The sequence below is a fragment of the Narcine bancroftii genome, chromosome 1 (assembly GCF_036971445.1).
Source record: "Narcine bancroftii isolate sNarBan1 chromosome 1, sNarBan1.hap1, whole genome shotgun sequence".
Lineage (NCBI taxonomy): Eukaryota > Metazoa > Chordata > Chondrichthyes > Torpediniformes > Narcinidae > Narcine > Narcine bancroftii.
The window spans coordinates 115311267-115324014 of NC_091469.1; the positions used below are offsets into that span (position 1 = coordinate 115311267).

A 12748-nucleotide genomic window follows, 5' to 3' on the forward strand; every position below is an offset into this window, starting at 1 on the left:
AGGTCTTTTTCAAGTGTAAAATCATTTCTGTCTGCAAGATCTACTACTTTGCATTCTGCTTACAGAAATGTTATCTTAATTCTAGTTTTTTAGATTTATTGTCCAATTCTTTATCTGGATTGCTGCCTCTGGAGTTGAGAACTGGTAAATGTTTAACAATCTCAGCGTGAAGGGATCTCAACAAGGAAACATTCAATTTCTAAAAGTGACTGCTTATTAAGATGTCCAATATTATATTCGTTAATAAGAATTGGGTAGTGCTCAAGAGTTGGTGATAATGGTTTCTGTGATGCACAGGAAATTTAGTGTTGGAGATCTGGCCTCATTTGAATAATACATTGTATTTCATTATAAAAACGAAAACCCACAAACCAACAAAAAAAAAGATCTATCTTCCTACATTTGAAATAGAAAGTTAGCGAGAACATTTTGTGGATGCGAAGTGTAAGGTCTTTAATCAAACAGAATAAAACCATAATTGAATAATAATTTTCAAGAGGTCTGTTTGTGAACTACAGTATAGTTTTAGAAGAATCACTTGCACGTCCAACATCAGCATTCATTATTACACAAGACCAGAAAGAGGTGATATTATTCCAATATTACATGTTAGTTATTATTTAGAGGAACACTGAAATCTCAGCTACTCATTAAACATTATAGATACTCAAACTTCATTATCCATCAGACATTAACGTAATATTAATGACAGAGATATATAGTGTTTTAGGAATAAAGTCAACTTTCCAGTTTAGCCCAGGCACTCTTTTAAAAATTGTTTAAAAATGTAGTGTGGAAGTAAAAGTCCTTCAATTATTATTAATCTACAAAATAAATTCTCTATTGGTGCAAAGATTACTGCAGATTGGTATCCCATTGTATGTTCTGTCAGTTAGATGTTTTATCTTGCTTTTCAAGTTTATTTTATTTCCATACAACTCAATGGAAGGACCAAGCTGAAAAGCATTTAGCCCATGGCATTTTGGTGGACAGCGGGATAAAAAATTCGATTATTGATCAATAAATTTTATGGAATGAGAAAGTGATGTGATTGACAGAAAAGTTAAGATTGAATTAATTTACACAGAAAGAAAAAAAACAGACTATAAATTATATTGTGAGGAATGAGATCCAATTCACCTCTTTCCTCAGAAAGTACTTCATTGGTAATTTAACATGCTAAATCTGCAACTTCATGAATCTCATGGTGAGGATGGGTGCAAGCTGTTTTCACAAGCTGGCAATATTGCAGTGCACAGCATCGACAATTTGCAGACATTCACAATTCATGCATCTCTAATCCCATCATATTTCTTTGGTAATTTACATGTTAACGATAACCAATTAACCATAAATTCTGGACTATCACAAAAGCAACTACCTGGGGACTCAGAATTTAATGCCAACATACTGTTGAAATCAGAACCTATTATTTAGCAACATAACCATCCAAACAGCATGATGCTTCTTTGTGAAAATTTATACCATGCTTATCCATTAAATGAAGGCCTGGTTCTACTGGAGGCTGTTTGATAACAAATACATTAACAAGCAACTGTACATTTGTGCCTGCACATCCTATTGCTTATTCCACCATTGGGCTAAGCGCTAAGTCCAGAAAGTCCAGAAGTTGTATACAATTCATATGTAGCTCTGCCATTTTACACCAGCTGTGGTTGGTGCATCTAGCCATCCCTATTCGTTTCATTGGGGTTACCAACTTAGATGGAAAAAGCAATGAAAATTTGTACTTTCACTTTTCTGCTCTATTTTTTCAAATAGTATTTATTACTTTTAATAATTTTACATACCTTTAACCAATGTATTTAAATTTAATGATATCAATGAGTGCAATAATTGAAATGTATTCCAAAGATCCAAATTCCAGAAGAGGTGAGAGTGATCGCCTTTGGCATCAAGGCAGCATTTTACATCAGGGGGCTCTGGTAAAACTGACACATGTACAGATCAAGGAGAGAGTACTACAGGTTCAGTACCCCATATCCGAAGATTCAAAAACTGAAAAGATCCAAAAACCAAATTTTTTTTAGCGCTGACATGACATCACAAGTGGAAAAAAATTCAGCACTTGACTTACCCATGTGGGCCTCCAACGCTCTGTTGGCACCAGTTTTGATTCAATTAAAAAAACTGAAATCTTTGCTTCTGGTCGGGAAGATACTAACTGGAGCTGGATTCAAGTCTTTAGCATCAGCTGTAGCCGGAGTCGGCAACAGTGACTCCATTCTCAACATCAGGTGCGGTGCTGTCCACATCAAAGAAGTCACCTCAGACTCCTGCCCAGGAGCAGGGACTGTAGTTGGGGACTGGCAGCAGCGGTGGGGAGGTGTCGGGACTGGCGGTGACTATGCCAAGATGTTGGGGACTGGTGGCGGCGGTGGGGAGGTGTTGGGGAGGAGGAGTCAGGGAGGTGGTTTTCTTTTGTAAGCAGAGATGAAGTTTTATTTGGCAAGTACTAAACATAATTTCATGTGAATTTCCACTTGTGGTGTCATGTCGAAGCTCAAAAAGCCTGCTGTTGTTTATTGTTGCTATTTAACCGCTGATACAGGTATTCTGCAGACGCTACTGTGCTATTTAGTTCCATCGTTCAAAAATCAAAAAAAAAAAACCACAAAAACCAAAAAACTTCTGGATCCAAGCATTTCGGATAAGGGGTACTTGACCTATATTATGATTGAAATCATGCCTTACATAAAGGAAGAAAGCTCAGCTAAAGTCCAATAACAGTTAACACATCATTAAGATGGAAAGGATGCAGGAAGAATTTGCAAGAGTTGCAGGTAGAGCCTGCAGCACAAGAGGCAGAATGGAGACCTCAGAGAGCTATAGAAAATCATGAGGGGCACAGACATGGTAAACATGGTAGGAAAATGAATAACTAGAGGGTTTAGATTTAAAGTGAGAGGGGAATGATCTGACTTGAGGGACAGCTTTTTCACAAACAGGGTGGCAGATATGTGGAACTAGCTACCATAGGGAACAGTAGAGGAAACTACAATACAATGGTTAAAAGGTATTTAGACAGATATTTAGATAGAAACAGTTTGGAGGGATATAGACCAAACACCGACAAATGAAATGACCTTAGACCCATTGTTTCCACCTACTCCTGCCCAAGGAGATCCACTGCTTCCACATAATTCTGCCCAGGGAGACCCATTGCTTCTGTATGCTTCTGTCTAGGGAGACCCACTGCTTCGTATGCTTCTGCCCAGGGAGATCCATTGCTTCTGCCCCACTGAACTACTGGTTTGGCCTACTGACTTCTACCTTGCTGAAGCCAGATTACACCTCCTCTTACTTACCGCTTCCATGGGACCCCACCACACAACATTAAGCCATCATCTCCAGAGGAGTCACGTGATGGAGTAGTGGCCGGTAGGGGAACTCCAGACCTCTCCAGAAAAGTAAAAAAAAATATAGAAAAAACAAAGGCACAAACATAAAAACCATAACAAAGTGAAAGTAAAAGTGTGGAGAAAATGGCAGCGAAGAAAGAAAAACCAAAAATGGGAAGAAAAGAAGAAGGATGTCGGAGGAGGAAAGTGAAGGCGCGCCGTGGAGAGAGAAGCCCGCTCTCTGAGGTCAGTGGAAGCCCCAAACTCGGGACTACAAAAATGGCTCACGGAGCCAAACAAAAGTGCGCAACCGCGCATGCGCGAGGATTCACGCATGCATGATGCGCAAGACAAAAATAAAACAGATGGGAGGGGGGACCAGCTGAGGAGTAAATCTCCACAGCTGAAACAGACAACTACAATACAACAGCAAGAGGAAAGCATAGAAAATAACGAGAACAAGAAGGGAGAGAATAAAAATAAGAAATCAAAGAAACAACAGATGACCAACCCAGAGGAAGAATATCAACACCAAGACACTTTTAATAAAAATAAGAAGACCAAAAATACCCAACAAAATAAAACAAACAACCCAACAAGAAAACCAGAAGAGACAGAGGTAAAGGACACAGATCCTGGAGTGGACTCAGAAGAAGAGGAGGAAGAACACAGAGAAATGGAAGATGAAGGGAAGGGCAAGTACATGGATATATATTTTTTAAAGAATATATGGAAACAGTAAAAAAATGGCAGTCACAAGAATTCAGTGAAATAAAAAGAAGAATAAAAAATACAGAAGAAAAAGTGAATAGATTAGAGATGATCATGACAGATATAGGAAAAAGAGTAGACAAGGTGGAAGAATGAGAAACAGCCATAGAAATGGAAGTAGATGACTTAAAAAAGAAATTAGAAGAATCTGATAAAAAAGTTAAAGAGACACAGGAGCTATTAGCTCAGAAGATAGATATAATGGAAAATTATAATAGAAGAAACAATATAAAGATAGTAGGCCTTAAGGAAGATGAAGAAGGCAAAAATATGAAAGAATTTATAAAAGAATGGATCCCCAGCATCCTAGGAAGAACAGAATTACACGAAGAAATGGAAATAGAAAGGGCACACAGAATATTAGCCCCTAAACCACAACCACAACAAAAACCAAGATCCATTCTAGTAAAATTCCTAAGATATACAAAAAGAGAAAATATATTGGAGAAGGCAATGAAAAAAATAAGAGAAGACAAAAAACCACTGGAATACAAGGGTCAACATTTTTTTTTCTATCCAGATATAAGTTTTGAACTCCTGAAGAAGAGGAAGGAGTTCAATGCAGCAAAAACGACCCTATGGAAAAAAGGTTATAAATTTATGTTAAAATACCCAGCAGTACTTAAAATAGTTATCCCGGGGCAGCAAAGCAAACTATTCTCAGATTCAGAAGAAGCACGAAAATTTGCAGAACAACTACAAAACAGACAGAGAGATGAAGAGATGTAACAAGAACAAAAATGACAACAAACTATATGTATGTGTGTATGCATGTATATATGTGTATGTATATATAAAAAATAGAGTATAGGTAAGAACTAAGAAGGGAAAGAAAGGGAAGAAAGGAAGTAAGGAGGGAATTAAGAGAGTGACCTTTGTTATATATGAAGATTAAAATCTTTTCTGGAGGGGCTGGGTGGGGAAGAATAACAGTCAATGCGAAATCAGTTGACGTTTGCAAGCGGATTTGCAAATCCAAATGGAGAGGGGAGATGTGGTTGCCCGACAAGGGACAAAGGGCAACTCAGAAAGGGGAGGGACTATTGGGGTTAAAGGAATTTTAGATATGAGAATAGTAGAAATATTTTATATTTTAGAAATGTTGTCTTATAAAGTGTTCAAAAAAAGAAAGCAGCAATGGATAAGAAGGGAAGGTGGTGATGAGGAAACGGAAAGGAAAGATAAACAAAGTATGAAATGACTATGTTGAACTATATGACTTTAAATATTAATGGAAAACATAACCAAATCAAAAGGAAGAAACTGTTAAATTTACTGAAAAAAGAAACAATTGATATAGCATTCGTACAAGAAACACATCTAACTGAAGTGGAACACAAGAAATTAAAGAGAAATTGGATAGGACATGTAACAGCAGCATCATATAATTCAAAAGCCAGAGGAGTAGCTATATTAATCAAGAAAAATGTACCAATCAAAATAGAAGAGAAAATAATATATCCAGCAGGGAGATATGTAATGATAAAATGTCAGATATATTCAGAATTTTGGAATTTACTCAATGTATATTCACCTAATGAAGAAGATCAAAAATTTATGCAAGATATTTTTTTGAAGATAGCAGATACGCAAGGGAACATACTAATAGGAGGGGATTTTAACTTTAATTTGGACTCAAACATGGATAAAACTGGAAAAAAAAACTAACAGAAAGAACAAAGTAACTAAATTTATAATTAAATCGATGCAAGAAATGCAACTTTTGGATATATGGAGGAAACAACACCCAAAGGAAAAGGAATATTCATATTATTCGGGTAGACATAAAACATACTCAAGGATAGACCTATTCCTGTTATCAGCCCACATTCAAGGGAGAGTTAGGAAAACGGAATATAAAGCTAGACTATTATCAGACCACTCACCCCTGTTATTGGCAATAGAGCTAGAGGACATCCCACCAAGAATGTATAGATGGAGATTAAACTCCATGCTACTTAAAAGACGGGATTTTAGAGAATTAATTGAACGACAAATTAAAATGTACTTTGAAATAAATACGGAATCGTGAAAGATAAGTTTATACTATGGGACGCAATGAAAGCGTTCATCAGAGGGCAAATAATAAGTTATGTAACTAAGATGAAGAAGGACTACAATCGGGAAACAGAACAGTTGGAAAGGGAAATAACAAATATAGAAAAAGAATTAGCAATAAAGGGAGATACAACTAAAAGAATTCAATTGGCAGATAAAAAAATAAAATATGAAACACTACAAACATATAACGTGGAAAAGAAAATAATGAAGACAAAACAGAAATATTATAAGCTAGGAGAAAAAACGCACAAAATTCTAGCGTGGCAGCTTAAGACAGAACAAACTAAAAGAATCGTATTGGCATTAAGGAAAAAGGACAAACAAATTACATATAATCCAACGGAGATCAATGAAAACTTCAGGGAATTCTACGAGCAACTATATCAAACTGAAAACGAAGGGAAAGAAGACAAAATAGATGAATTTCTAACTAAAATTTAACTACCGAAATTACAAACAGAGGAGCAAAATAAATTAATAAAACCATTTGAAATAGAAGAATTACAGGAGATATTAAAAAAAACTACCGAACAATAAAACACCAGGAGAGGATGGATTCCCAATAGAATTCTATAAAACATTTAAAGACTTATTAATTCCTCCCCTCCTGGAAGTAATCAATCAGATTGATAAAACACAAAGCATCCCAGATTCATGCAAAACAGCAATAATTACAGTCATACCAAAGACTTTGAAAGATCCACTTGCACCAGCGTCATATAGACCAATATATCTACTTAACACAGATTATAAGATAATAGCTAAACTATTAGCAAACAGATTGGCCGATTTTGTACCAAAAATAGTAAATCTAGACCAAACTGGATTTATTAGACAATATCTGTAAATTTATTAACTTAATTCATGCAGTAGAAGGAAATAAAACTCCAACAGTAGCGGTTGCTTTAGACGCAGAGAAGGCCTTTGACAGAGTAGAATGGAATTAATTATTCAAAGTACTACAAAAATTCAGCCTACCAGAGAAATATATTAATTGGATTAAAGCATTATATAAGGGGCCATTGGTGAAAGTGACAGTAAATGGATATATATCAAAACAATTTAACTTAAGCAGATCAACAAGGCAGGGATGTCCACTATCTCCCTCACTGTTTGTGTTAGCTATAGAAGCACTAGCAGAACTGATAAGAACAGAAAATAAAATAAGAGGGATAAAAATAAAAGAGAAGGAATATAAAATCAGTCTATTTACAGATGACGTTATAATATACTTAACAGAACCAGAAATATCAATAAAAGAATTACATAGAAAATTGAAGGAATATGGAGAAGTATCAGGGTACAAGATCAACGCAAATAAAAGTGAAGCAATGCCAATGAATAATGCGGAATTCACAAAGTTTAAGAAAGAATCGCCATTTAGATGGCAAACACAAGCAATGCGATACCTAGGTATACAACTAAATAAAAACCTCGGCCATCTATATAAACTCAATTACCATCCATTAATGAAAAAATTACAAGATGACTTAGAGCATTGGAAAGACTTACCACTAACACTGATAGGAAGGATAAACTGTATTAAAATGAATGTTTTCCCAAGGATACAATACCTATTTCAGTCATTACCAATACACCTAACAGAGAAATTCTTCAAGGAGTTAAAGAAAATAATAAGGAAATTCTTATGGAAAGGGGGGAAACCGAGGATAGCACTAGATAAATTAACAGAATGGTACAAACAAGGAGGCTTACAACTACCAAACTTTAAGAATTATTATAGAGCCGCACAATTAAGATACCTATCAGATTTTTATCAAACAAGGGAAAAACCAGATTGGACCAGATTAGAACTAGATAAAATAGGGGAGAAGATACCTGAACATATACTATATAAATGGGATGAAAAATTGGTACAACGTAGGAATTCACCGGTATTGCATCATCTGTTCAACATTTGGAAGAAGATTCATGTAGAAAGGAATAAAACAAATTACCAACTACCAAAACTAATATTGACGCAAAATCAGCTAATCCCTTTCACAATAGATAACCTTTCCTTTAGAGAATGGGAGAGAAAAGGGATCAAAAGAATAGAAAATTGTTTTTTGGGAAATAAATTATTATCCTTTGAACAAATGAAGGATAAATATAATATAACTCACGATACAATGTTTGCATACTACCAACTGAAAACCTACTTGAAGGACAAATTGGGAAACAGTCTGAGGTTACCAGAAGGAAGAAATTTTGAATATGTGATTACAGACACAATGATAATTAAAAAATACAATAAACACGAGGTTACGCATGATACAATATAACTGGATACACAGGCTATACATCACACCTCAAAAGTTAAATAAATGGGACCCAACAGTATCAGACAGATGTTTTCGCTGTAAAAAGGAAACGGGAACAACAATTCATGCAATTTGGACATGTGAGAAAGTGGAAAAATTTTGGGAAGATCTAAACCAGATATTAAATAAAATCACAAAAAGCAATATACCAAAAAACCCAGAGATCTTCCTCCTAAGTAATATAAGAACCAAAGAATTTGGACTCGATTTGGATGGAGCACAAAAAAGATTTGTTATGATAGCCCTAGCTGTAGCAAAAAAATGTATTATGTCAACCTGGAAATTAGAAGACAACTTGAGAATACAACAATGGTATATAGAAATGAATAAATGTATTCCATTAGAAATAATAACACATAATTTAAGAAATAACATTACAATATTCAAACAAATATGGGAGCCATACATGAAACACAATAGAGAAAACCTACCGTGGACTTCCACCACCTAAACTGACAGAAGGAGAAGATAACGAAAAGAACTGACTCAGTAAAATTTCTTGTTTATTTTTATTAAGTGACAACATTGTTTAACGGGTTTGACGTATCTTATAGATTGAACTTCAAATAAATGGGGAAGGGGGTGAGGGAGGGAGGGAAGGGAGGGGGGGAAAGGGGGAAAAAACGACACTATATATTTAAGAAGAAAAATGTCTGTATGTATCTTGGTCAATATGGTTTATAGTGTGAAAAATAAAAATTTTTTATTTTTAAGCCATCATCTCCAATACTATCTCTAACCTCATCACCTCTGGTCACCCACCTCCCATGGCTACCAACCTCATGGTTTCCCATCCCTACACTGGCTGGTTCTACCTCCTACCCAAGATCACAAACCCAATTATCCAGGTGCACTGAGACGCAGCTCCTCAGGGACTGTGTTAGGGAACTGGATCGGCAGCTCGATGACCTGCAGCTCGAACAGGAAAATGAGGAATCCATTGATAGGAGCTACAGGGAGGCAGTCACACTGAGGCTACAGGAGGCTGGTAACGGTGACTGTCAGGAGAGGGAAAGCAAATGCAAACAGGTAATACAGGGTACCCCATGGCCATTCCCCTCAAATAATGAATACCTTTTTGTATAGTGTTGGGGGGGGGCAGAGTGGGATGAAACTACCTATCAGGGCAAAGCCGCAGTGACAGTGTCTTTGGCCTAATGGCTCAGAAGGGAAGGACAGAGAGAAAGAGAGTGGGTAGTGATAGAAGAGTTAATAGTCAGAGGAGCAGACAGGAGTTTCTATGAACATGAAAGAGACAGACAGATGGTTTGTTGCCTCCCTGGTGCCAGGGTCAAGGACATCTTGGATCAGGTTCATGACATCTGAAATGGGAGGTGAGCAGCCAGAAATCATGCTACATTTTGGTGCCAACAAAATTGGTAGGAAAAAGGATGATGTCCTCAACAGAGAATACAGGGAGCTTGGTAGGAAGTTGAAAGACAGGTCCTCAAGGGAAGTAATCTCAGGATTACTGCCTGTGCCACACACCAGTGAGGGTAAGAATAGGATGATATGGTAGATGAATGCGAGGCTGTATAATTAGTGCAGGGAGCAGAGTTTCAGGTTTCTTGGTCATTGGGATCTCTTCTGGAGAAGGTACAATCTGTAAGGGGACCAATATCATGGCAGAGAGGGGTTGCTGGAGTTGTAGAGGAGGATTTAAACTAGTTTGGGAAGGGACAGCAGCTGACAAAATGGTAAACCATTAAATTGGGGAAGGGCCAATAATGATGGGATTAGGGAGGAACTGAGGAGAGTAAATTGGGAAGATGCGTTCTCAGGAAAAAACACAAAAGTAATGCAGAGGATGTTTTAGGATCAATTGCGTAGTCTTCTTGATAGCTTTGTCCCACTGAGTCAGTGAAAAGATGGCAGGATAAGGGAACCATGGTTGACAAAAGATGTGAGACAGCTAGTTAAGTGGAAGAAGGAAACAGACACAAGGTTTAGGAAACAAAAGTCAGGAAAGGATCATGCAAATTATAAGATAACCAGAAAACAATTTAGGAGAGGATGAAGGAGATCTAAAAGGGGGCATGAGAAGGCCTTGGAAAATAAAATTGAGGAAAACCGTAAGGTACCTATGCATAAGCGGAGAACAGAAGGATGACTAGAGTGAAGGTAGGGCTGCTTAAGAAAAAAAAAGAAATGTGCCTGGAGGCAGAGGAGTAAGGGGAGGCCCTAAATTAATACTTTGCTTCGGTGTTCTCAATAAGAGATCTGTGCAGAACAAGCTTGTGTGCTGGAGCATGTGATAGTTAAGAAAGAGGAAGTGCTGGATTTTCTTAGAAACATTCGGATTGATGTCCCCAGGACTGGATGAGATATCTACCAGGTTTCTTCAGGAAACAAGGGAAGAGGTTGCTGCAGTGTTGGAAATTATCTTTGTGTCCACCCTGGTCACAGGGGAGGTACAAGAAGATTGGAGAATGCAAATGTAGCCCCAATATTTAAATAAGGTAATAAAGAGTATTCTGGGAATTATGGACCAGTGAGTCTTAAGTCAGTGGTGGGCAAACTATTGGTAGGATTCTTAGGAACAGGATTTATGAGCATTTAGAGAGGTCTTCTCAGGGATAGCTTGCATGGCTTTGTGAGGGCAGATTGTGCCTCATTGGCCTAATTGATATTTTTGAGGAAGAGACAAGAGAAATTGACAAAGACAGTAAATGTGGTGTATATGGATAAGGCATATGACAAGGTCCCCTAAGTAAAAGGCAGTAATATTTTGAATCTATTCTGCCTGAGGGTCAGTGATTCATGGAGTTCTGTAGGGATCTGTTCTGAGATCCCTGCTCTTTGTGATTTTTATAAATGACCTGGACAAAGAAGTAGAGGGATGGGTCAGTAAGTTTGCAGATGGCACTAAAGTTGGAGGTGTTGTGGATAATGTTGAAGACTACACAGGATATAGACAGGATGCAGATTTGGGTGGAGAAGTGGAAGATGGAGTTCAATATGGATAAATGTAAAGTGATGCATTTTGGAAGGTTGAACTTGAAAGTGGGGTAATGGTTGATGACAGGGTTCTTACAATGTGGAAGAACAAGGACCTTATGGTCCAAATACATAGATCTCTCAAGGTTGATAGGACAGTTAAAAAAAGGCTTCTTGTATGGTGGCCTTAATTAGTCAAGGGATTAAAAAGAGTGTTGCCGGTGACCCAAGGCAACTTTCTGTGGGCTGCAGAACCTCTGTTAAATCTGATCTAAAATCTGATTGAATTCAAGAGTCAAAAGGTAATGCTGCAGATCTACAAAACTCTGGGTTAGACTACACTTAGAATATTGTGTTCAGATATGTTTAATTCATTACAGGAAGGATGTGGAAGCTTTGGAAAGGGTGTATTGGTGATTTACCAGGATTTTTTCTGGATTAGAGAACGTGTCAAGGTTGATAAATTGAGTATTTTCTCTTTGGAGCATAGGAGGATGAGAGGGAACTTAAGAGAGGTCTACAAGATTATGATAGATAGATAGGTGGACAGCCAGCACCTTTTCCTGGGGCAACATTAGCAAATACAGTACGTTTCCCCTTATCCAAAGTTACGTTAACCAAAATATTCCGTTAACCAAACTTTTTTGTGATGTTGACATATCATCACAAGTTGAAAAACATTTATCACCCAACTTGCACATGTGGGATTCTATCACTCTGTTGGTGCCAATTTGGTAACAACAGAACTCAGAACCAACTGGGAAGACAGATGCTGAACGGCTGATGTTGACTCAGGGAAGCAGGCTGGAATCTCGAGCCATCAGTCAGCAACTGGAAGAAGTCGGCAGGTCAAGCAGCGCGTAGGGAGAAATTAGAATGCCAATGATCCTAATTTCAGGGAACTCCCTCCCCTCACTCTTCCATTTCTTCGTTACCCTCCACCGTACTTGGTTTACAAACTGCGTGTCGTTATCTCCCAGCCGCAAGTGGTCGGAAGAATCCTTTGTCCTCGCATTATCAGAAGAGCGGCCTCCCAAGCAGGAGCATGGATCTCGGGCTCCCAGACAGGAGCAGGGATCGTAGTCGGGAATGACGGCAGTGGGGAGGTGTCGGGGGACCGGAGACGGTGGTGGGGAGGTGTCAGGGGACCGGAGACTGCGGTGGGGAGGTGTCATGGACAGGCAACAGCTGATGCTACTGTGCTGTTTTGGGGGTTTTTCAGTTTTGTTGATCGAAAAAAACCCAATAAACAAAAACCATCCAGTCGCAAGCATTTTTTTGGATATGGAAAAA

The 12748-nt window shown here is 37.8% G+C and overlaps 1 protein-coding gene across 1 annotated transcript in view; it reads right to left on the reverse strand.

The window, feature by feature from the left end:
- msh3 (mutS homolog 3 (E. coli)) overlaps nt 1-12748 on the reverse strand; it is a 340568-nt gene that overhangs the window by 20432 nt on the left and 307388 nt on the right. The window lies entirely within an intron of this gene.